This window comes from Orycteropus afer, unplaced genomic scaffold (genome assembly GCF_000298275.1).
Source record: "Orycteropus afer afer isolate SDZICR_OR568_19922 unplaced genomic scaffold, OryAfe1.0 scaffold00402, whole genome shotgun sequence".
Taxonomy (NCBI): Eukaryota; Metazoa; Chordata; class Mammalia; order Tubulidentata; family Orycteropodidae; genus Orycteropus; species Orycteropus afer.
In genome coordinates, this window is record NW_006921989.1 from 197,393 (window position 1) to 220,185 (window position 22,793).

The window sequence follows — 22,793 nt, forward strand, 5'->3', positions numbered from 1 at the left end:
AGAGGTGGTGGGTGCCTTGGGAGGAACGGTTGGTGAAAGGGCTGGAGGGAGGCAGCATGTCTGGCCTTGCAGTAATAGGCCTTGGGTTACTGCTGGTAATCCTGCCTTCCCCTTGTAGGGTTAGAGGAGGTCAGGACATGTGGCCTCCTTGTCATTTTTGCACCGGGATAATTAGCAGGACTGTAAGTGCCCGGTTCCCACCTCCTTCAATGTGCCCTGCACCGTGCTTCCTTGCTTTTTTCTGGGCCTCAACAAGCAAGGAGTTTTGTTAACTTGTTGATGGTTGTAAGAAAAAGTGAGATTACAGTAAGGAATATTCCCCCTACCTTAATGGTTATCCGTCATTAACATAGATGAAGAAGAAACTTGAATTGGAACTAGTACCTGCATTTAAGGCCACTTCAGGAGAAAACGATTTAGTAAGAGATACATTTTGAGGTTTTTTGTTTGTTTGTTTGTTTGTTTGTTGTTGTTGTTGGCTGTAAGTCAGAAATTTTCCTCATGATTGTGTGAGAAACAATAGGGCCAACAAGTTTAGTATAGGTGGTGAGTGACTTATGGAGATCAAATACCCCGTGTTCCTTCTTCATCTTAAGACAGGTTCAGTGCTACATTGGATGCTGGTGATTTAAACACAATTTCTGCTACCAAAGAGCCACACTTTTTCATAGATTGAAGGCTTCTTGGAGCAAATCCCAGCATATTTCCTGTGTCAGAACAGCAAATGTTAGGAATGAGGGGAAAAGGCCTATACTCTATGGCAGTGAGTTTAGTTTGTTTGTTTGTTTTTGAGGAAGGGAGAAAAAATGTTTTCCTCTAGTCGTATCTGTCTGTCTGTCTGATTTTAAATCAGACATCACTAGAGGAAAGCATTTTTTTCTCCCCACCTCCAAAAAAAAAACTTGCTGCCATCGAGTTGATTCTGACTCATAGTGAAGTGACCCCCTTTAGGTTTCCAAGGTGGTAAATCTTTATGGAAGTAGATTGCCCAGTCTTCCTTCCATGGAGCAGCTGGTGGATTGGAACCACCAGCCTTCTTTGGTTAGTAGTCAAATGCCATAGGCACAGATCTTGTCCTAATTCAGGTCTTGATTCTAATGTCACCTCCTCAGAGAGTCCGCCTACACTCTTTTAATTTCTCCCAGTCATTTCTGTGTATTTTATTGTACTTTTCAGAATGAAGTAAATCCACTTACCTTTGACTTAATGATGTAAATAAAACCAAATTGAATTGATTTTTATCTTTTCTTTTATCCAGAAAGATGACAGACACCCAGACATCAGCAAAGGAATGGCTGCAGAGCTCTACATCGTGGTGTTGACTGCTTTCACACCTACACACCCTTTCTGAGGGATTAGTTGCTTAGGGTTCTGCTGAGTCCAGTAGAGCTGTCCACTAGCCATATGTGGCTATTAGGATTAAAATTAATTGTTGTTGTTGTTATGTGCTGTCGAGTCCAACCCGACTCATAGCGACCCCTCCTTGGGTTTCCAAGGTAGTATCACTATGGAACTAGATTGCCCAACCTTCCTTCTGAGGAGTGGCTGGTGGATTTGAACTATATATCCCTATAATTTGGAGCATTACAACATCTTGCATGGATGATTATATTCCTTCAATAAAATTTTTCTTTTACTTTCTAGCAGAGTGTCAGTCTAGTGTTTTCACTAAGACATGCCTTTTATTGTCAGTAGCTTTGTAAATGTGATCTTTATTTCTCTTTGGGGGTTGTCATGAGAATGACAACACCAGCCAATTATGTGCTGCAACATTGTATGTACTGCATATTGCAAATTAAGATGTACAGGAAAAAATAATCTTAAGGGCAGATTGTCACAACTTGAACATGTCTTAAGTTGGGGACTTACTATATGTACATATATATTTTATATCTGTATAAAAATCTATATTTTATATAGGTATAAAACATGTTATGATCTGTATATTTGATTATCCTGTGTGTGACCTCAATGATGAGTCAGAAAGAAACAAAATACTTAGTGTATACCCCTAGACATTATGTTGTTGTTAGGTGCCGTGGAGTAGTTTCTAACTCATAGCAACCCCATGCGCAGCATAACGAAACACTGCCTGATCTTGCGCCAGCTCCTTGATCCCTGCTATACTTGAGCCCATCATGACAGCCACCATGTATCCATATGAGGAAGGCTGGGTTTACGCAGATGATACAGCTCTTTCCCAGTCCTATTTTGAGAACCTTCTAACCTAACCAGACTATTCATAAACTTGCATGGTAATGTATCAAACAGTGTTTCTTTGCTATCCATAAGGTTTTCCCTGGCCAATTCTTTGAGACGTGGACAGCCTCTTCCTTCTTCCTAGTCTGTCTCAGTCTGTAAGCTGGGGTGATACCTGTACACCACGTGCATCCCGCTGGGTTTGAAACACCAGTGACTCAGCCTCAAAACTCACATCAACACGTCACCATGGTAGGACAAACCAACAGACAGATTTGTCTCCCTGTTGGAAACCTCTCGTACCACCCTTACCTGGGTCCCTGCGGCTGACTCATCCTCTGTCGGGTTCCTGTCCTTTTAATCCCCTTTCTCCTGCTCTCCTGCCCTGCTTCTTTGGGCATGCCTGGGTTCCCTCTCCTCACCTGGATCCTGGCAGCTGACCTGGACATTATAGTATTACAAAAAAAGACAGTTTTAACTAATTAATGGAAAAGCAAGGAGCTCTGGTAGCATAGTGCCAAAGGCACTTGACTGCTAACCAGAAGGCTGACAGTTCAAATCCACAAGCCACTCCTCGGAAGGAGGGTTGAGCAATCTACTTCCGTAGTGATACTGCCTCAGAAACCCAAGGAGGGGTTGCTATGAGTTGAGTCCAACTCGACAGCACACAACAACAACAACAACAAAGTAAAAACAGGGACATATGGTAGTCAGACTGATCTAAAAGAAACATTATTTAAGGTTCATAAAATTTGTTGCATTTAGCTACATTCATGGTTGAGCATGGTTGAAGGTATATGGTAGGGGTGGGGGTCCAAAGAGTATTTCATGTGAGGAAAGTGAGTGTGCCTCAGGCAGCAGAGAATCCAGTATCAACCATTCCTTGATGGAAGTCAGAGGTGGTTGAAGCAGAGAAAGTGGGGAGTGGTATGGGCTAGACTGAATGGGTGATGACAGCAGCTCTTTTTGAACTAGGTCAACTACTCTGGGCTCTTTCAAAGACCAGTAGTAGGCTGCCACTGACAGGCATTAAACAGGCATGAGGTGTGAATACATTTCTGATTTAAAATAGGATACTCCAGTTCTTTTACTTCAAACAGATTTTGAAAGCGACACCAAGAAATGAATAAGGTCAGCAGGAATATGTTATGAACTGGTTATGGAAGACTCTGAGGTTGCCTAGACATGGAGGATGGTTGTGGATCAGGAAGTAATGGAATGGTATAATGAAGTTAGTTCACAGAACATCAGTTGGCAGAATTTTCATTCCTTTAGTTAGAAACTATAAAGTAATGACTGCTTCTCAAACTTGAATGTGGTTGTTGATAACCCTGGGGATCTTGTTAAAATGTGAATTTTGATTCAACAAGTCTGGTGTATGGCCTGAGATTCTATACAGGTACTCCCCAACTTATGATGTAATTGAATTATGACAAACTGCACTTAAGACTGTCTGGTTTTGGTTTTGTTTTATAATCTGACTGTTGGTAATATGTACTACATACAGTGTTGCAGCACATAATTTGCTAATGTTAATCATTCTCAGATAGTCACTCACAGATGTTTGTATGTACTATTTCCAACCCTCAAAGACAAGTAAAGACTGAATTCTTTCTTAAAGATACTGGTAATAAAAGGAGCTCTGGTGGCATAGTGCATGAGGCATTTGACTGCTAACCAGAAGGCTGGTGGTTCAAACACCAGCCACTCCTCAGAAGGAAGATTAGGCAATCTACTTCCGTAGTGATACTGCCTCAGAAACCCAAGGAGGGGGCGCTATGAGTCAGGTCCGACTCAACAGCAATGAGTTTAGTTTTGGTTACTGATAATTAAAATAACAAAACAAACTCACTGCTGTTGAGTCAGATCCAACTCATAGCGACCCCTCCTTGGGTCTCTGAAGCTGTCTCACTACAGAGATAGATTGCCCAATCTCCCTTCCAAGGGGTGGCTGGTGGGTTTGAACAGCCAGCCTTCTGGTTAGCAGTCAAATGCCTCAGGCACTACACCACCAGAGCTCCCATTGATAATAAAAGGCAACAATAATGAAAACTAAATTTTTTTCTAAATGAAGTATTCAACTTATGTCAGAACCAACTTAGGACAGAGTCGTTGGAAAAGAAACACATCATAAATTGAGGATTATCTGTATATATAATAAGTTTCAAGTTTATGCCCAAAACAGTAAGTGTAGACATAATGATGTGTATTAAAATTAGAGGGTACTATTACAGAAAATTAGAAAAGACAATGGTATGACAGAGGTAAGAGACTGCTACTTACAGAGAGCTAGGTAAATGATTTTGTGATTGATTGGTTGATAGATTAATTATAAGATTGATAGAGAGTGTTGAGGAATCCTCTCAGATGTTTGGAAAGGTTGAGGATTGGTGGTGCCATGGCTTCACAACAAAGGGAAGGAAAAAAGGGGAAAACAAAAAGTTTGAGAAGGAAAAATGTTAATAGGAAAATTACAGATCATGTTTCACCATCATATAAATGAAATAAAATTTTTAAAAACCAAAAACACAAGATTTCACCTATATATTACAAAAAGTCAGGGAAGCATGATGGCTTCATTGACCAAACTTGAAAAATATGTTCTCCTCAAAATGTTGATATCAAATATAAATATCTGTGTTGATATACAAGGAGCATACTTACCCAGGCAAACCCACAGCCTCAACCTTGGGCCTCTGACCCAGCTTCAAGTTTTCCAGCCTAGCTGGGCCTCGTGCTTCTCATGTTCCCGCGTAAGGCAGTTGCTCCATCTGTGATCTTGTTGCCTGAATGAAGAAGTCTGTGGAGCTTTGGGAAGAATGGAGATGCCTTCAGGGTAGAAAAATGGCTGGAGCCTGGGAGGAAACCCTGCCTCACGAACCTGTCACTCCCCCCTTATTCAACACTAACCACCTCCTCCCGTCTTCTTCCATTTTAGGTCCCAAGCCTGTCACAGGAGAACTGGTCCAGTCTAGGCAGCTAGGGAACCTAATGTGCACATCTGTAAATCACAAATAAAGATTTCAACGGTTGACTGGCTGTGTGGACCGAACAGTCATCTGCCTCCAGCCTGCCTAGTGGCCCTGCTTCCACTGTTATCCCTCTTAGTGAAGTGGCTTCTTGGGCTTAGAGAAGACATTCACTTAGACTTCCAGAATCTAGAGCCAGGAAATGGTGAGTACCACAGAGAACTGGGTCATTCTTAGTATAAGATTGTTGTCAGATGCTGTCGATTTGGTTCCAATTCAGGACAACCCCATGTATAATAGACCAAAACACTGCCTGGTTCTGCATCATCCTCACAGTTATTGCTCTGCTTGAGCTCATTGTTGTAGCCACTATGTCAGTCCATCTCACTGAGGTTGTTGTTGTTGTTAAGTGCCATCAAGTCATCTCCGACTCATAGCGACCCCATGCATAGCAGAATGAAACACTGCCCAGTCCTGAGCCAGCTCCACGATTCTTGCTACACTTGAGCCCATCGCTGCTCCCGCCGTGTCAGTCCATCTCGTTGAGGGCCTTCCCCTTTTTCGTCGACCCTCCACCTTACCAAGCATGACATCCTTCTCCAGAGAATGGTCCCTTCTGACAACATGACCAAAGTAGGTGAGACGAAGTCTGGCCATTCTCACCTCCAAGGAGCATTCTGGCTGCACTTCCTCCAGGACAGACCTGTTAGCTCTTTTAGCAGTCCACGGTACTTTCAGCATTCTTTGCCAACACCACAGCTCAGAAGCATCAACTCTTCTTCGGTCTTCCTTATTCATTTTCCAGTTCTCACATGCATGTGAGGCGATTGAAAATACCATGGCTTGTGTCAGGCGCACTTTAGTCTTCAAAGAGACTGCTGCTTCCATTGGCATCAGTTGTAGAACCAAGCAATGTGAAGTCTTTGAGAATTTCAATCTTTTCTCTATTTATCACAATACTGCTTACAGGTCCAGTTGTGAAGATTTTTATTTTCTTTACATTGAGACGTATCTCACTGAGGGTCTTCCTGTTTTTCACTAACCCTCTATTTTACCAAGTATGATGTCTTCAGGGACTGGTCCCTCCTGATAACATGTCCAAAGTATGTAAGAGGAATTCTTGCCATCCTTACTTCTAAGGAGCATTGGATCTGTACTTTTTCCAAGACAAAGATTTATTGTTGTTCTAGAAGTCCATGGAGTAGTCAATACTCTTCATCAATACCAAAATTCAAAGGTACTAGTTCTCCTTCAGTATTCTTTACTCATCATCCAGCTTTTGCACGCATACGAGGCAGCTGAAAATATCATGGTTTGGGTCAGGCATACTTTAATCCTCAAAGTGACATCTTTGCTTTTTAACACTTTGAAGAGGTCTTTTGCAGAAGATTTTCCATATGTGATACATCATTTGATTTCTTGACTGCCGCTTCCATGGGCATTGATTGTAGATCCAAGTAAAACTAAATCCTTGACAATTTCAGTCTTTTCTCCATTTATCAGGATGTTGCTTATTAGTTTAGTTGTGAGGATTTTCATTTTCTTTAAAATTTTATTCATAAAATTTTGTTTTCTCTAAGATTTATCCATATGCTGCTTCCTTTTTATCTTACTCTTCTTGTTTAAGAATGGTTTCCGTATTCTGATACCATAAAATCCATTTGAGTGTTAACTTCTGAAAGTACTATGAATTTACATTTTCATATTTAAAATTTATCAACTTGGAACTGATTTTTGCATATGGAATACCTAGGCATACATTAATTATTCCAATTAGACAATTAATTGACTCTACCTGTTAAAGTGTGTGTGGTTTCTAGCAATGCCCTACAGTGCTTCCTCCATCATGATTCAACTTTCTGTATTGGTACATGGGCCTGTTCCACGGCTGTTTATTTCCATTGCTTTGTTTATGTATTTCTATACTTACACTATGCTAATTTATTGTAGTTATACTTGTATACACATATACTATTATATACAAAAATATCTCTTTCTTTATACACATATATTTATATATAGAGAGAATTATCTGTACACACACACATCCATTCGTTTGGACAAAGCCCATACCTTATTCCTTAGAACATGGAGGCTATTTGTGGGCATTTGCACTTCCACATACATTTTTAAAGTATTTTTGTGGAATTCTAAAAAAAGAAATTGTAAGTTTTTCAAAGTTCTTTGGAAATAAGCTCTTTTTGGTTAGAACAGTGTTCTAAAAGCACATTCTATGCCTTCATTTTATTTGTTTTTGATGTTGTTTAATAATGTTTCATATGTTTATATTATGATCTTTTATTTACTTAATTACACTCCTTGGTCCTTTTAAAGTCATTTTTCAACTGCTCTGTACTAGTATGTATAATATGTCAAATAAGCCTTATTTTGATGTCTTGCAGCCTAAGAAAAGTACTGAAATCTCATAGTCATATGATAATGTGTATATATTCTTTTTGGGTTGTACATACATTACTATTGAACCTTTAAAATAGAGTGGACTATTTTTTTTTTTTTTACTTTAAAATGCTTAACCTTCCTTTCCTCACCCCACTTTTTCTTTTTTTTTAAGGGAAATGTACTATTTAAAATTTCTAGGATAAGATTAGGGGTTCTGGTGGCATAGTGCCTAAGGTACTTGACTGCTAACCAGAAGGCTGGCAGTTCAAACCCACCAGCCACTCCTCAGAAGGAAGGTTGGGCAATCTACTTCCATAGTGATACCGCCTCGGAAACCCAGGGAGGTGTTGCTACGAGTCAGGTCTGACTTGATGGCAAATAACAACAACAACAACAATAGGATAAGATTGAATAAGAATGTAATAATGGATATCTTGTTTTTCACCTACTTTTCTGGGAAAATGTTCAACTTCTTACTATGTATATTCTTTGATTTACATTTTTTGTATATGGTCATTTTCAGATTATACATGTTTTGTTCCATTTTTAAATTGGTTAGTTTTTTACATACATGCAGAAAAATTTATACTAAATGTACAGTTGAATGAAATATAAAATGAATATCCATATAATGGAGATACTTGTTCTTGACTCCCTCTCCCCGTGCCATGAGTTGATTGCTAATCAGAATCGCTTTCTGCCCTGTTGATTTAACCAGTATCTCTATATTTATTTATTTATTTACCTATGTATGTATCCTCAGTGATATATCACAGTGTTTCACTGCTATTCACAAGGTTTTCATTGGCCAGTTCTTTAAGAAGTGGATGGCCCCTTCCTTCTTCCCAGTCTGTCTTAGTCTGGAAGCTGTACTGAAACCTGTCCACTATGAGTGACTCTGCTGGTATTTGAAATACCAGTGGCATAACCTCCAATCTCACAGCAACACACAAACCACCACAGTACAACAAACTGACAGGTGAGTCCTAGAAGAAGTGCTGCCAGAATGTTCCTTGGAAGTGAGAATGGCCAGACTTCATTTGACCTACTTTGGTCATGTTGTCAGAGGGGATTGTTCCCTGAGAAGGAGATCGTGCTTGGTAAATTGGAGGGTCAGTGAAAAAGGGGAAGACCCCCAACAAGATGGATTGACACTGTGGCTGCAATGATGGGCTCAGGTATAGCAAGGATTGTGAGGCTGGTGCAGGAACAGGCAGTGTTCTGTTGTGTTGTACACAGGGTCACTATAAGTCGGAGCCAACTTAATGGCACCTAACAACAACAACATGTATCCTCATATAAATACATTTTAATTTTGATGGTTTTTATGTAGTAAATGAAGAACTCATATGTACTTTACACAGCAATTCCTTTAGATCAGATTTATATTAGGAGAACTTCCATGGGTTGTACATTCACCTTAATTGTTCTAAAGTGTTCTCTGATAGTCATATACTGTAATAACAGCAATTCTATTTTCGGGGACTATTTGAGAAGTTTTCACTTAGTGTTTTGGTTACCTACTGCCGCTCTGACAAGAAAATACCACAAATGGGATGGGCTTAACAAACAGAAGTATATTCTTACAATTTGGATGCTTTAAGTCCGAGTTCAAAGTGCCAGGCTCTAGGAGCTGAGTGAAAGCCCCTTAACTTTGGGCATCAGCTCTGCTTCCTGCTCCTGGCCCACTAAGGTTGGAGGCTTTTCTTTACTCAGACAGCAGCTGGCTGCTGAGACTGACAAACAGAAGGTCAACAAATAACAAGGCACAGTCCCAATATTACCAAACCACATGGAAGGCCATTAATTCAAGTGCATTAAAAGTCCCCAGATCGGCAGAGCATGGCAGGCTGCTGAACAATGACTCAGCTACATGCAGAATTCAAGCGTGCCATAAGCTAGAGACCATTCCCAAGGCTTCTCCTTATATACAGGAAGCAGACCACCTCCCTAAGGCAGCTACTCAGATGCTCACAGTAGATTCCACCATGGAGTTGATTACCAGTCTCATCATGGGGAATACTACATCCAGCTGCCCAGCCACTCAACCAGGCCCAGCCAAGTTGACACACAACCTTAACTACCACACTTAGGCACTGTTATAAACAGTGCTTTATGGTTTTAGCTTTTATATGTAGGTGGTTGATCCATTTTGAATTAATTTTTGTTTGTGCTATGCTATGAGTTGGGAATCAACTTGAAGACAGTGGGCTTGGTTTTACTGTAGGGGTCCCACTTTGGTTTTTCACGTGGAAATTCAGTTGTCCTAGAGACTGCATTTTCCCCATTACAAACAATTCTTTAAAATATGTTGTTTTTTTCCTGTTATCATTCTCTTTTGATGTCTTATCCTCATTTCAGTTTCAATAAGCCTCAAGTACACTGCATCCTTTCCCATAAAATATCCCCTTGAAGGCTTCTACATCTGTTCTGGTAATACTCCATCATCTCCATTTTTATGGATGCATCCTTGCTACCTTTTTTTCTCACACACAAACCTGCCCATGAGGAATTTATGTCGTGCATACCTTAAAAATATCTAGAGACCATCCCTTACATATTCACCTTTATTGCCATCACTCCACTCCCAATATTTCTTGCGTGATTATGGCCTTAACTTTCTAACAGATCTTCCAGCTTCTACATTACACGAAGATCTTTTAAGAGCTGTCAAATCAGTTTCCTCCTCTGGTCAAAAGCCTGAAATTTCTCTGCATTTCACTCAAAAGCCAGAGACTTTACAATGGTCACCAGATGTCCTAGAACATGATACATCTACCTACCGCCACCTCTCCACCTTCATCCACTGTTGCTCTCCCACATCTCATTGTGCCCCAGTCACACTGGACTTTTGTCTACCTACAACATGCAAGGCACACTCACCTTCTGGCCTGTTTCCTGTTCCTGGAACAGTGTTTTGTCAAATAACTCCTCGGATTACCCTTTTACATCCCTAACCATTTATACCAGTTACTGCCAAGTCAGGTCCAGTTTATGGTGTCCTGTGTGAATTCAGAGTAGAAGCATGCCCCATAGCATTTACATTGGCTGTTTCCTTTTGTAAGTAGACAGCCAGGCCTTTCTTCCAAATCACTAACCTTTCATTTAGTAGCTGAGTGCTTAACCATTTGTGCCACCTAAGGACTCCCTTTACATCCCCAGGTCAATGATAATTCTGTATTTAACTTTTTCAGGAACCGCCAAATTGTTTTCCACTGTGGATGCACCATTTTATATTCCTAGCAGCAATGGGTGAAGGTTCTAGTTTCTTCACATTCTTGACACGTCATTTTCTACTTTCTTAATAATAGCCATTTTAGTAGATGTAAAGTGGTTTTAATTTATATTTACCTATTGTCTAATGCAAAAAAAAAAAAAAAAATACCAAACTCACTATCATCAAGTCAATTCCAACTCATAGCGACCCCCTTTGGGTTTCCAAGGTGGTAAATCTTTACAGAAGTAGATTGCCTGGTCTTCCTTCTGCAGAGTGGCTGGTGAGTTTGAACCGCCAACCTTCTGGTTAGCATTCAAATGCCTTAGTCATTAAGAAGATGGGAAAGAAAAAAACACCAAAATGGTTGTCAGAAGACACTGATACTTGATCTTGAATGGAGAGCAGCTAAAGCTAATGGAAGAAATGATAAAGTAAAAGATCTGAACAGAATATGTCAAAGGGCAGCTCAAGAAGACAAAATGAAGTATTATAATGAAATGCAAATACCTGCAGTTAGAAAATCAAAAAGGGAGAACCACTTGGCATTTCTTGACCTGGAAGAAATGAAAAGAAAATTCAAGTCTCAAGTTGCAGTATTGAAGGATTTTATGGGCAAAGTATTGAACAATGCAGACACCATCAAAGGATGATGAAAGGAATACACAGAGTCACCATACCAAAAAGAATTGGTCAACATTCAACCATTTCAGAAGGAAGTATATAATGAAGAGCCTATGGTATTGAAGGAAGAAGTACAAGCTGCACTGAAGGCACTGGTGAAAATAAAGGCTCCTGAAATTGATGGAATACCCGTTCTGATGTTTCAGCAAATGGACACAGCACTGGAAGTGCTAGAAGTGGGCACTTATTTATGTCAGGTAATTTGGAACCTGGCCAACCAACTAGAAGAGATCCATATTTATGCCTGTTCCAAGAAAGATGATCCAAGAGAATGTGAAAAATATTAAACAATATCATTAATATTACATGCAAGTATAATTTGGTGAAAATAATTCAAAAACAGTTGCAACAGTACATCAACAGAGAACTGACAAATTCAAACTGGATTTGGAAGAGGACGTGGATTGAGGGATATCATTGCTGATGTCGGATGGATCTTGGCTGAAAGAAGAGAATACCAGAAAGGTGTTGTGGTAGTTAATTTTGTGTGTCAACTTGGCTGGGCCTGATTGAGTGGCTGGGCAGCTGGATGTAGTATTCCCCATGATGAGACTGGTAATCAACTCCATGGTGGAATCTACTGTGAGCATCTGAGTAGCTGCCTTAGGGATGTGGTCTGCTTCCTGTATATAAGGAGAAGCCTTAAGGAATGGTCTCTAGCTTGTGGCATGCTTGAACCCTTCATGTAGCTGAGTCATTGTTCAGCAGCCTTCCATGGCCTGCCAATCTTGGGACTTTTAATGCATTTGAATTAATGGCCTGCTATGTGGTTTGATAACATCAGGACTGTGCCTTTTCACTTGTCAACTTTGGGCTTGTCAGTCTCAGCAGCCATCTGCTATCTGAGTGAAGAAAAGCCTCAGCTTCAGTGGGCCAGGAGCAGGAGGCGAAGCTGAAGACCAAGGTTGAGGGGCTTTCACCCAGCCCTAGAGCCTGGCACTTTAAACTTGGACTTAAAGCCTCCAAAATTGTAAGAGAATAAACTCCTGTTTGTTAAGGCCATCCCATATGTGGTATATTCTTGTCAGAGTAGCACTAGGTAACCAAAACAGATGTTTACCTGTGTTTTATTGACTATGCAAAGGTATTCAACTGTATGGATCTTAACAAATTATGGATAGCACTGCAAACTATGAGAATTCCAGAACACTTAGTTGTGCTCATTAGGAACCTATATATAGACCAAGAGGTAATTGTTGAACAGAACAAGTGTTTACTGAGTGGTTTGAAATCAAGAATGGTGTGTGTCAGGGTAATATCCTTTCACAATACTTATTCGATCTCTATGCTGAGCAAATAATCCAAGAAGCTGGATTATATAAAGAAGAAGGCAGTGTTAGGATTGGAAGAGGACTCATTAACAATTTATGATATGCAGATGACACAGCCTTGCTTCTGAAAGTGAAGAAGCTTGAAGCACTTACTGATGAAGATCAAAGACTACAGTCTTCAGTAGGGATTACACCTCAACATAAAGAAGATGAAAATCCTCACAACTGGACCAATTAGTAGCATCACAATAAATGGAGAAAAGATTGAAGTTGTCAGGAATTTAATTTTATTTGGATCTCCAATCAACAATCATGGAAGCAGCAGTCAAGAAATTAGATGTTATATTGCACTGGGCAAATCTGCTACAAAAGACCTCTTTAAAGTGTTAAAGAATAAAGATGTCACTTTGAAGACTAAGGTGCATCTGACCCAAGGCATGGTATTTTCAAAGCCTCATGTGCATGTGAGAACTGGAAAATACGTAAAAAAAAGAGACTACAGAAGAATCAATGCCTTTAAATTGTGTTGGTGAAGAATACTGACTGTACCGTGGTCTGCCAGAAGAACAAATCTGTCTTGGAAGAAGTACATCCAGCTGGAATGCTCCTAAGAAGTGAGAACAGCCAGACTTCCTCTCTTATACTTTAGTCATGTGTGTTATCAGGAGGGACTAGTCCTCCTGATAAGCATATCATGCTTAGCAAAGTAGCAGGTCAATGAAAAAGTGGAAGACCCTCAATAAGATGGATTGACAGAATGACTGCAACAATGGGTTCAATCATCGTAAGGATAGTGAAGATAGCGTAAAGCTGGGCAGTGTCTTTCTGATGTCCCTGGGGTCAATGTGAGTCAAAACTGATCCAACAGCACCTAACAACACAATATCTACATTGTGGACAACATCATGTTGAACAACATAATGTTGAACAACTTTTTGTATGCTTTTTGGCCATTTGTATTTCCCTTCTGTGCAGATGTTTGTTTGGTATGTTCTAAATGGGTTATTTGTCTTTTTGTTACTTAGTTGTAGGAGTTCTCTATATACTCGGGATGTGAAACTCTCTTTAGGAAAATGATGTGTAAATATTATCTCCCATTCTAGAGGTTGTCTTTTCACTTTCTTAATGTCCTTTGTTTCAAATTACTTGGTTCTACAGTCAACACCAATGGAAGCAGCAGTCAAGACATCAAATGAAGTATTGCACTTGGCAAATCTGCTGCAAAATAAAAACCTCTTTAAAGTGCTGAAGAGCAAAGATGTCTCTTTGAAGACTAAGGTACGCCTAACCCAAGCCATGGTATTTTCAGTCACCTCATATGCACGTGAAAGCTGGACAATGAATAAGGAAGGGCAAAGAAGAGTTGACGCTTTTGAGTTGTGATGTTGGCAATGAATACTGAATGTACTATGGACAGCCAGAAGAATGAACAAATCTGTCCTGGAGGAAGTGCAACCAGAATGCTCCTTGGAAGCAAGAATGGCCAGACTTCATCTCACCTATTTTGGTCATGTTGTCAGAAGGGACCATTCTGTGGAGAAAGGTTATCATACTTGGTAAAGTGGATGGCCAGTGAAAAAGAGGAAGGCCTCCAGAATAATGGATTGACACAGTGGCTGCAACGATGGGCTCAGGTACAGCAAGGATTGTGAGGCTGGCACAGGACCAGACAGTGGTTCATTCTGTTGTACATAGGGTTGCTATGAGTTGGAGCTGATGCAATAGCACCTGACACACACACACACAGAGGATTTGTCGACCTTCTGTGGATTCTGGTTATTCTAGACTATAGAGATAGAGAGGATTAAGACTAGAATTGATCACAGTCAAACCATAGAGAAATAACTTCATTGTGTTAGAAATATTGTTAAACCTATGAGATGGAAACCAATAGTAAGGATGTAAATATAGACAATGAAGGGAAGAGGCTGGTGGCCAAACTCTAGAGTAGAACACCAAACTTTGTGTGAATTCACCACTCCCCTAGACTGACAGCCTCTCTCATTCTTTGCACATATTGGAAAATATGGTACCTTGCTAATCCTGAATATGTGGGATGTTTTAGGACACAGTGGTGTTTGAAGATGTGGCTGTCGACTTTACCCAGGAGGAGTGGGCTTGGCTGGATTTTGCTCAGAGGAAACTCTACAGAGATGTGATGAAGGAAACCTTAAGGAACCTGGCCTTGATTGGTAAGATAGACTTCATTTTTCTTCCGTTAATGATAAAATATGTTGTACTCACTGACCTTGTTCCAGGATTTGTGTTGAGAAATGAGAATACTTCAGCAATTATGATAGGTATGTCCACCATGAAGCTTAGACTCTAGTGGCTTTCTCTTGAAAAGAAAAATTTATGTATAAAACTGACTTTGTGTCTCTTCTGGTTAAAAGCCTTGAGGTTGAGGCTCTTTAAGTTGGCTTCATGGTTCATTTTGTGACACTGAGTTTTGTGGCTTGGGAACTTGTTAGAATTTTACTGTTTATTACAACAGTAATTAGATGTGATTATTTTGCTGCAAATAAATTCACCATCTGTCTGTCTATGGGGACTTTGGAAAACAGAGTATTGGCCCAATGTCAAAGATATGTTGCTCTTCACTGTGTTCCTTCCTGATTTATCTTTCCTCATGAGCACCTGGTCAGCCACACCCATTTGTTCTTTTGTTCTCCTAGAGACAGATCAAAGGGGAGTGGAGTTAAAACTTAACATGAGCCACGTCTAAGCAGGGGGCAGTGTGCCCATGACCATGTATAGGGTTGGCAGACGATGTTTCTACATGCGTATTTGTGTGTGCTATAAGAATGTCTGGGAATATAGTACAGCTGACAAAGGGCAAGGTTGTGGTGGCTTCTTGGTCATAGCCAGCCACCCTGAGGGAGCGAGTAGTTTGACCTGTGGGCTTGGGACCATGGTTGCAGGGGACATCGAGATCAATTGACATAACATACAACACAAAAACACTGTTCTACATCCTACTTTGGTGAGTTGTGACTGGGGTCTTAAAAGCTTGCAAACGGACATCTAGATGCAATGATGGGTCTTTCCTCATCCAGAGCAAAGAAGAATTAAGAGAGCCAATGATGCATAGAAACAATTAGTCCAAGGGACTAGTAGGCCATGTGATCCTCAGCCTATATGACAATGAGACCAGAACTAGATGGTGCCTGGCTACCACTGCCAACTACTTGTAAGGGGATTGATGCAGGAGATCCTGGATAGAGTGGAAGAACAATATGGAACAAAATTCAAAATCATGGGAAAAAAAAAAAACAAAAAAACAAGACCAGGTAGACCAGGTTTTGCTGGTCTGATAGAGCCTGGTCAGACCCCTGAGAGTATGGTCCCTAATTACCCTTCAGGTCTGGAACTGAACTCACTCCTATGGCTTGCAGCCAAACAACAACAGACGGGCTTATGAGGTGAACATTTACATCAGGTAGATATACTCCTTGGAGCTATCAAAATAAATCTTGGGAGAAGAGAAGGGCAGTGTTTATACAGGGAGAGAGCTCAGGGGGTGGGAATGCATGGGAGGGAAAGATACAGGGAAGAGGTAACCACAGGGAGGAAGGGGAAAGAGAGCTGTTACATTATGGGGAATTGCAGTCAATGTCATGAAACAAAATGTATATGAACTGCTGTATGGAAAATGAATTTGCTTTGTAAACTTTCACACAAATCACAATAAATATTTAAAAAAAAAAAACTTACCTTGAGCCACTGTGTCAGGGAGCACCAAGAAGGCAAAAATCCTTTGAAGGATAATTCCAGCATGGAAGGAATTACATTTGAATAACTCAACTCAAAACTGTTTCTTTTGATTTGAGAAAGCTGAATTTCCATACATACTTCAGCTTGCTTTTTTAATTTTTCATCAACACTGTGGTGGTTATGTTTGTGTGTCAACTTGGCTGGCCCTGGTTGAGTGGCTGGGCAGCTGGTGGTAGTTATTCCCCATGATAAGACTGGCAATCAACTCCATTGTGGGATCTACCACAAGCAGCTGGGTAGCTGCCTTTGGGATATGGTCTGCTTCCTGTATATAAGGAAAAGCCTTGGGAATGGCCTCTAGCCTATGGCACGCTTGGACCCTGCATGTAGCCGTGTCGTTGCTCAGCAGCCAGCATGCTCTGCCGACCTTAGAACTTACAATGGACTTAAGTTAATGGCCTGCCATGTGGTTTGGTAACATTGGGACTGTGGCTTTTTACTTGTCAACCTTGGGGCTTCTCAGCCTCAGCAGCCAGCAGCTGTCTGAGTGAAGAAATGCTTCTAGCTCCAGTGGGCCGGGAGCAGGAGGCAGAGCTGGAACCCAAGGCTGAGGGGCTTTCAGCCAGCCCCGAGAGCCTGGCACTTTGAACTTGGACTTCTAGCCTCCGGAGCTGTAAGAGAATAAACTCCTGTTTGTTTAAGCCACCCCATTTGTGGTATATTCTTGTCAGAGCAGCACTGGGTAACCAGAACAAACACTTTCATGCTTTCTCTGTTCATTGGAAAAGACCTTCCCCATTTTATCTTTCAGTATTAGCTTTGCTCACATGCATTGTTTGCAATATCTTTGTATTTTCCTCTCTTACTTACATGCTATTATATTCCTGTCACTCATGTGCCATGGAATTGTTTCTTAGTAAATTCTGTAGTTTTTTGACCATTGCCAAAAATTGTGTATTACTCAAATGCCTCAGTCTTTCTGTACTCACAGATGCTTTATTCCTCATTAAATTTTCTTACCTTTTTGTTTTATGTTGTAAGACCTCACTTAATATTGTTTTGTCAGTTTCTCAACAGGATAATAATAAACATATAATATTGCAATTCATGAAGAATGACTCCTGGTCTTCTATGTTCAGAGAAATCTGTGAATTCCATGGTATCAAAGATCAACACAGCAGCCAGGGGAAGCATGTGAGGTGAGTTTCATTCACGAGACCGAGCATTGCTTCAAGAGAGTGTCTTAAGATAAATGACATCTTTGTGCATTAACAAGATCTTAACAGTGTGTTCCCATAATTTTAATAACATGTTTCCATAAATATGAATCAGATGCTCAATATAAGGAGCTCTGGTGGTACAGTGTCTAAGGCATTTGATTGCTAACCAGAAGGTTGGTGGTTCAAACCCGCCAGCCACTCTGCAGAAGGAAGACTGAGTAATCTGTTTCCGTAAAGATTTACCCCCTTGGGAATTCCAATGAGGGTTGCTATGAGTTGGAATCAACTCAATGGCAATGGGTTTGGTTTGGTCATTTGTACACATTTATCAGAAAGTACAATTACTAACTAGTGATATCACAGTAAAAGAGCCCTGGTAGTGCCATGATGAAGTACTCAGCTGCTAACCAAAATGTCAGCAGTTCAAATCCACCAGCCACTCCAGAGCCCGGGAGGTGGCAGTCTACTTCTGAAAGGTTACAGCCTTGGAAACTTTATGGGGCAGTTCTACTCTGTCCTCTGGGATTGCTATGAGTTGGAATCGACTTGATAACTATGGGAATGTCAGAGTAATGGGATTTTTCTATGTGAGATGATTTAACTCATTTAACATGACACAACTCAGGGCAGAAAACGCACATTTACTGTATATGGTAACTGTAAAATGATACATTTCATTCTAACACTATGCTGCCTATTTTTAACAGAAAGCTTACAATAGAGATGATCCATGAAAAGAAAGAAGGTAAGGTAAACAAAAGTAAAGAAGATAATTGGTGTGGAAAACCTGTCAGCCAGATGGCAAATCTTCTGGGGCTCACGAGGATTCTTGCTAGAGTGTGTTCTTCTGAGTGCTACGAGTGTGGGCAAACCTTCATGGATCATTCATTGTTTAATCATCACGTTTCTCACACTGGCTGCAATACCTATCAGGGTAAGGAATGTAAAGTAGCCTGCAATTGTTTCTCTTGCCCAGGGACTCATGTGAAAACTCTTACTGGAGAGAAACTTGATAAATGTAAGAAATGTGGGATAGTCTGTGGTTGTTCTTCATCCCTTATTACACATTTAAGAACTCACATTAGAGAGAAACCATACAAATTTAAGGAATTTGGGACAGTCATTGGTGACACCTCAGCCCTTAATGAACTTAAAAAAACTCAAAGAAGGAAAGCCTTTAGTTCTTCCTCATTTCTGAGTAAGCATTTAAAGTTTCACAGTGTAAAGAGGTCTTATGAATGTAAGGAATGTGAGAAATCCTTTAGTTGTTCCTCATCCCTCAGGAAACATATAAGAAGTCACAGTGGAGAGAAGCCTTATAAATGTAAGGAATGTGGGAAAGCATTTACTAGGTCCTCAAGCCTGACTACACATATAAGAACTCACAGTGGAGAGAGGCCTTATAAATGTAAGGAATGTGGGAAAGCATTTTTTTATTCCTCATCTTTCACTACACATATGAGAATTCACAGCGGAGAGAAGCCTTATGAATGTAAGGAATGTGGGAAGTCATTTTGTGATATCTCACCCCTCAATAGACATATAAGAACTCACAAAGGAGAGAGGCCTTATGAATGTAAGGAATGTTGGAAAGCATTTAGCCGGTCATCACACCTTATTAGCCATATAAGAACTCACAGAGGAGAGAGGCCTTATGAATGTAAGGAATGTTGGAAAGCCTTTAGTTGGCCCTCGGCCCTCACTAGACATATAAGAACTCACAGTGGAGAGAGGCCTTATGAATGTAAGGAATGTGGGAAAGCCTTTAGTCAGTCCTCATCCCTCAGTAAACATGTAAGAATTCACAGTGGAGAAAAGCCTTATGAATGTAAGGAATGTGGGAAAGTTTTTAGTTGTTCCTCATCCCTGACTAAACACACAAGAACTCACAGAGGAGAAAGACCTTATGAATGTACAGAATGTAAGAAAACCTTTAGTTGGCCCTCAGCCCTCACTAGACATGTAAGAACTCACAGTGGAGAGAAGCCTTATGAATGTAAGGAATGTTTGAAAGCTTTTAGCCAGGCCTCTTCTCTCACTGAACATATCAAAACTCACCGTGGGGAGTGGCCTTGTAATTGTAAGGAATGTGGGAAATATTTTCATGATTTTTCAAGTCTTAGGACACATAGAAGAGTGCATAGTGGAGAGAGGCATTAGGAGTGTAAAGATTAAGGGAACATCTTAAGTTCTTTCTCCACCATTTGAAAACATGTAAGAAGGTACACTGAAGAGCAATAAATGTGTATCACACATATGAGAGACCCCATGAATGTAAAAGACAAGGGAGCCTTCAGTGTCTGTCCTTCCTTAGCAGTTCTGAGACCACACACTGGAGAGACTTTACCCTGTATGCAAAGAACTTCGCATATAGTTCATGACTTTAGATATGTATCTAAATGTGATTTTGGTCCTGTTACATACAAATCATACTTTGGTCATGTTATCAGTAGGGACTAGTCACTAGAGAAAGACACCATGTTTGGTAAAGTAGAGGGTCAGCAAGAAAGGGGAAGACTCAACAAGATGGACTGACACAGTGGCTGCAACCGTGACCTCAAACGTAGCAGCGAGTGTGAGGACGGCACAGGACGGGGCAGCGTTTCTTCTCCTGCACGCAGATAGGGCCGCTAGGAGTCGGAACTGACTTGACAACACCTAACAAATATAAAAATTGTCTATCTCATCCACTCTTCTGTCTTCAATTGTGGGTTGTTGTTTTTTTTTGTTTTGTTTTGTTTTTAATCAACTGTGCTTTTATATTTTTTCACATAATAAAGTGGTATGTTCTCATTGTAGAAATATTTAATTTAGACAGAAAGTTATAAGGAAAACCAAAAATCACTCAGAATTCCACTACTCGTTATTGTGGATATTTTCTTTTAACTTTCTTTATATGCAAATCAGTGGTTTCTCAAAGAATCTGGATTATACAGGATGTAGTGTTGTACCAAATATTTTTTTCATTGCTTTTCTTATTTATCCTCCACAACTATTATGATTCCTGGTTTACTACTGAGAAAAGTGCATGTAAAATTGTAACCCATTTCCCAGCATATCACAAAAATGTCCCTCTGGAAATGGTACTATGAGAGGCAGGGGTTTTGTTGAAGGAGGGCTCACACTGGTAATTCATAGAGATGGCAGGCCCACAGAGACGAGCAGCCTGGCCTAGGTGCAGTGGAGCGTCTGTCCAGCACAGGCCCAGAACCTGTATTTTGAAACACTTCTGCTTGTGATACTTTTGTGGTTCCAGGAGACTCGCTGAGCCAGGAGTTGAGGCTGCAGTTGCTGGACTGGGCTGGACTGGTGGCTCCTGTTCCACCTGGCTGCACACCTGCTATAGGACCTAAAGGTTTTCAGAGTTCATCTGCCCCACGGTGAACTGGGGCCTGCTTCCATGAATTCTCATGTAAGGGGCTGGGAAATGGTGTCTATAGGCAGCAAAAGCCTCAAAATTAGGCCTGCTGTTGGCCCAGCAATTCCCCTTTCAGAATCATCCTGTGGAAATCCTTGGGCACTGTAATAGTGCACCTTGATAATAATGCTAGATAGTGGAAATAGTGAAGGAGGGGAAATGGTGTCCATGTCCAGAAGGAAGAGTTTTTAGATAAATGCCTGGATACATATCACAATATTTTATTATCCTAAATGAATTTGTGAAAGATTTTCCTTTACTTGGATCCATAATCTATGCCCATGGAAGCAGCAGTCAAGAAATCAGATGGCGTATTGCATTGGCAAATCTGCTGCAAAAAACCTTTTGAAAGTGTTAAAAGAGCAAAGATGTCACTATGGAGACTAAGGTGTGCCTGACCAAAGACATGGTTTTTCAACATTCTCATATGCATGTGAGAACTGGAAAGTGCATAAAGAAGACAGCAGAAAAATTGATGCATTTGGGTTATGATGTTGGCAAAGAACACTGACTACACCATGAACTGCTAGAAGTGTAAACAAATCTATCTTGGAGGAAGTACAGCTGAATACTCCTTAGAAGCAATAATGATTAGACTTCATCTCTCCTACTTTGGTCATGCTATGAAAAGGGACTGTCCCCTGGAGAAGGATATAATGCTTGGTAAATCAGCAAAAGAATGCAAGGCCCTCAGCAAGATGGATAGACACAGTGGCTGCAATGATGGGCACAAGGCAACGATTGTGAGGGTGGCGCAGGACCAGGCAGTGTTTCATTCTGTTGAACTTAGGGTCACTATGAGTCGTAACCAACCTGCAGTACCTAACAACAAATGAATTTCTTTGAAAAATTTAGTCCACTGGAAGAGATGCAACCATAGCTTAATGTGAGATCCCAAATTCAAACCCGGTGCTATTGAGTTAATTTCAACTCATAGTGACCCTATGGGACACAGCAGAACCACCCTATAGGGTTTCCAAAGCTGTAAATCTTTATGAAAGCAGACTGCCTCATCTTTCTCCCATGGAGCAGCTGGCAGATTTGAAACACTGTTTTGCTTAACAGCCCAATGCTTAAATCTCAGTGCCACCAGAGCTCCTTTTAATGTGTAATAGTCTGGGTATAAAATAGTGTGTAATAATGATGGCAGTTGCATTTTAAAAATTACATATACAGAGGAATTGGCCTGTAGAGACCTGTCCCAAAGGCAAGGCTAAGTGATTTCTTTACTCTTTCTTTTTTCCCTAACTTGAAACATTTCTGCTGTCATTGTTAATTACTTTTCTAATTTTTGAAGTTTTAAATTGCTTTTGGAACATTCACTAGTATGAATTTTGACAAATATATCAAGTCATATAATGACTTGAGGAGCTCTGGTAGCGTAGTGCCTAAGGCACTTGACTGCTAACCAGAAGGCTGGAGGTTCAAACTCACCAGCCACTCCTTGGAAGGAAGGTTGGGCAATCTACTTCCATAGTGATACCGCCTCGGAAACCCAAAGAGGGGTTGCTATGAGTCAGGTTCGTCAGCACATAACAACAACAATAACATAATGAGTACTAGAATGAAAATATAAAATAGCTCTTCTCTTTTCTCCAAAAAATTCCCTGGTGCTGCCACTTTTTGTCATGAATCCTTGGCACCTTTCTCTATATATGTCACATTGTGAGTAGTTTTTAAATTCTGGTGCCTGTCATTTAGTGT

At 40.5% G+C, this 22,793-nt stretch overlaps 1 protein-coding gene across 1 annotated transcript in view; it reads right to left on the bottom strand.

Moving 5' to 3' along the window:
• Window positions 1-22,793, bottom strand: part of ZNF266 (zinc finger protein 266) — a 225,187-nt gene that overhangs the window by 117,792 nt on the left and 84,602 nt on the right. The window lies entirely within an intron of this gene.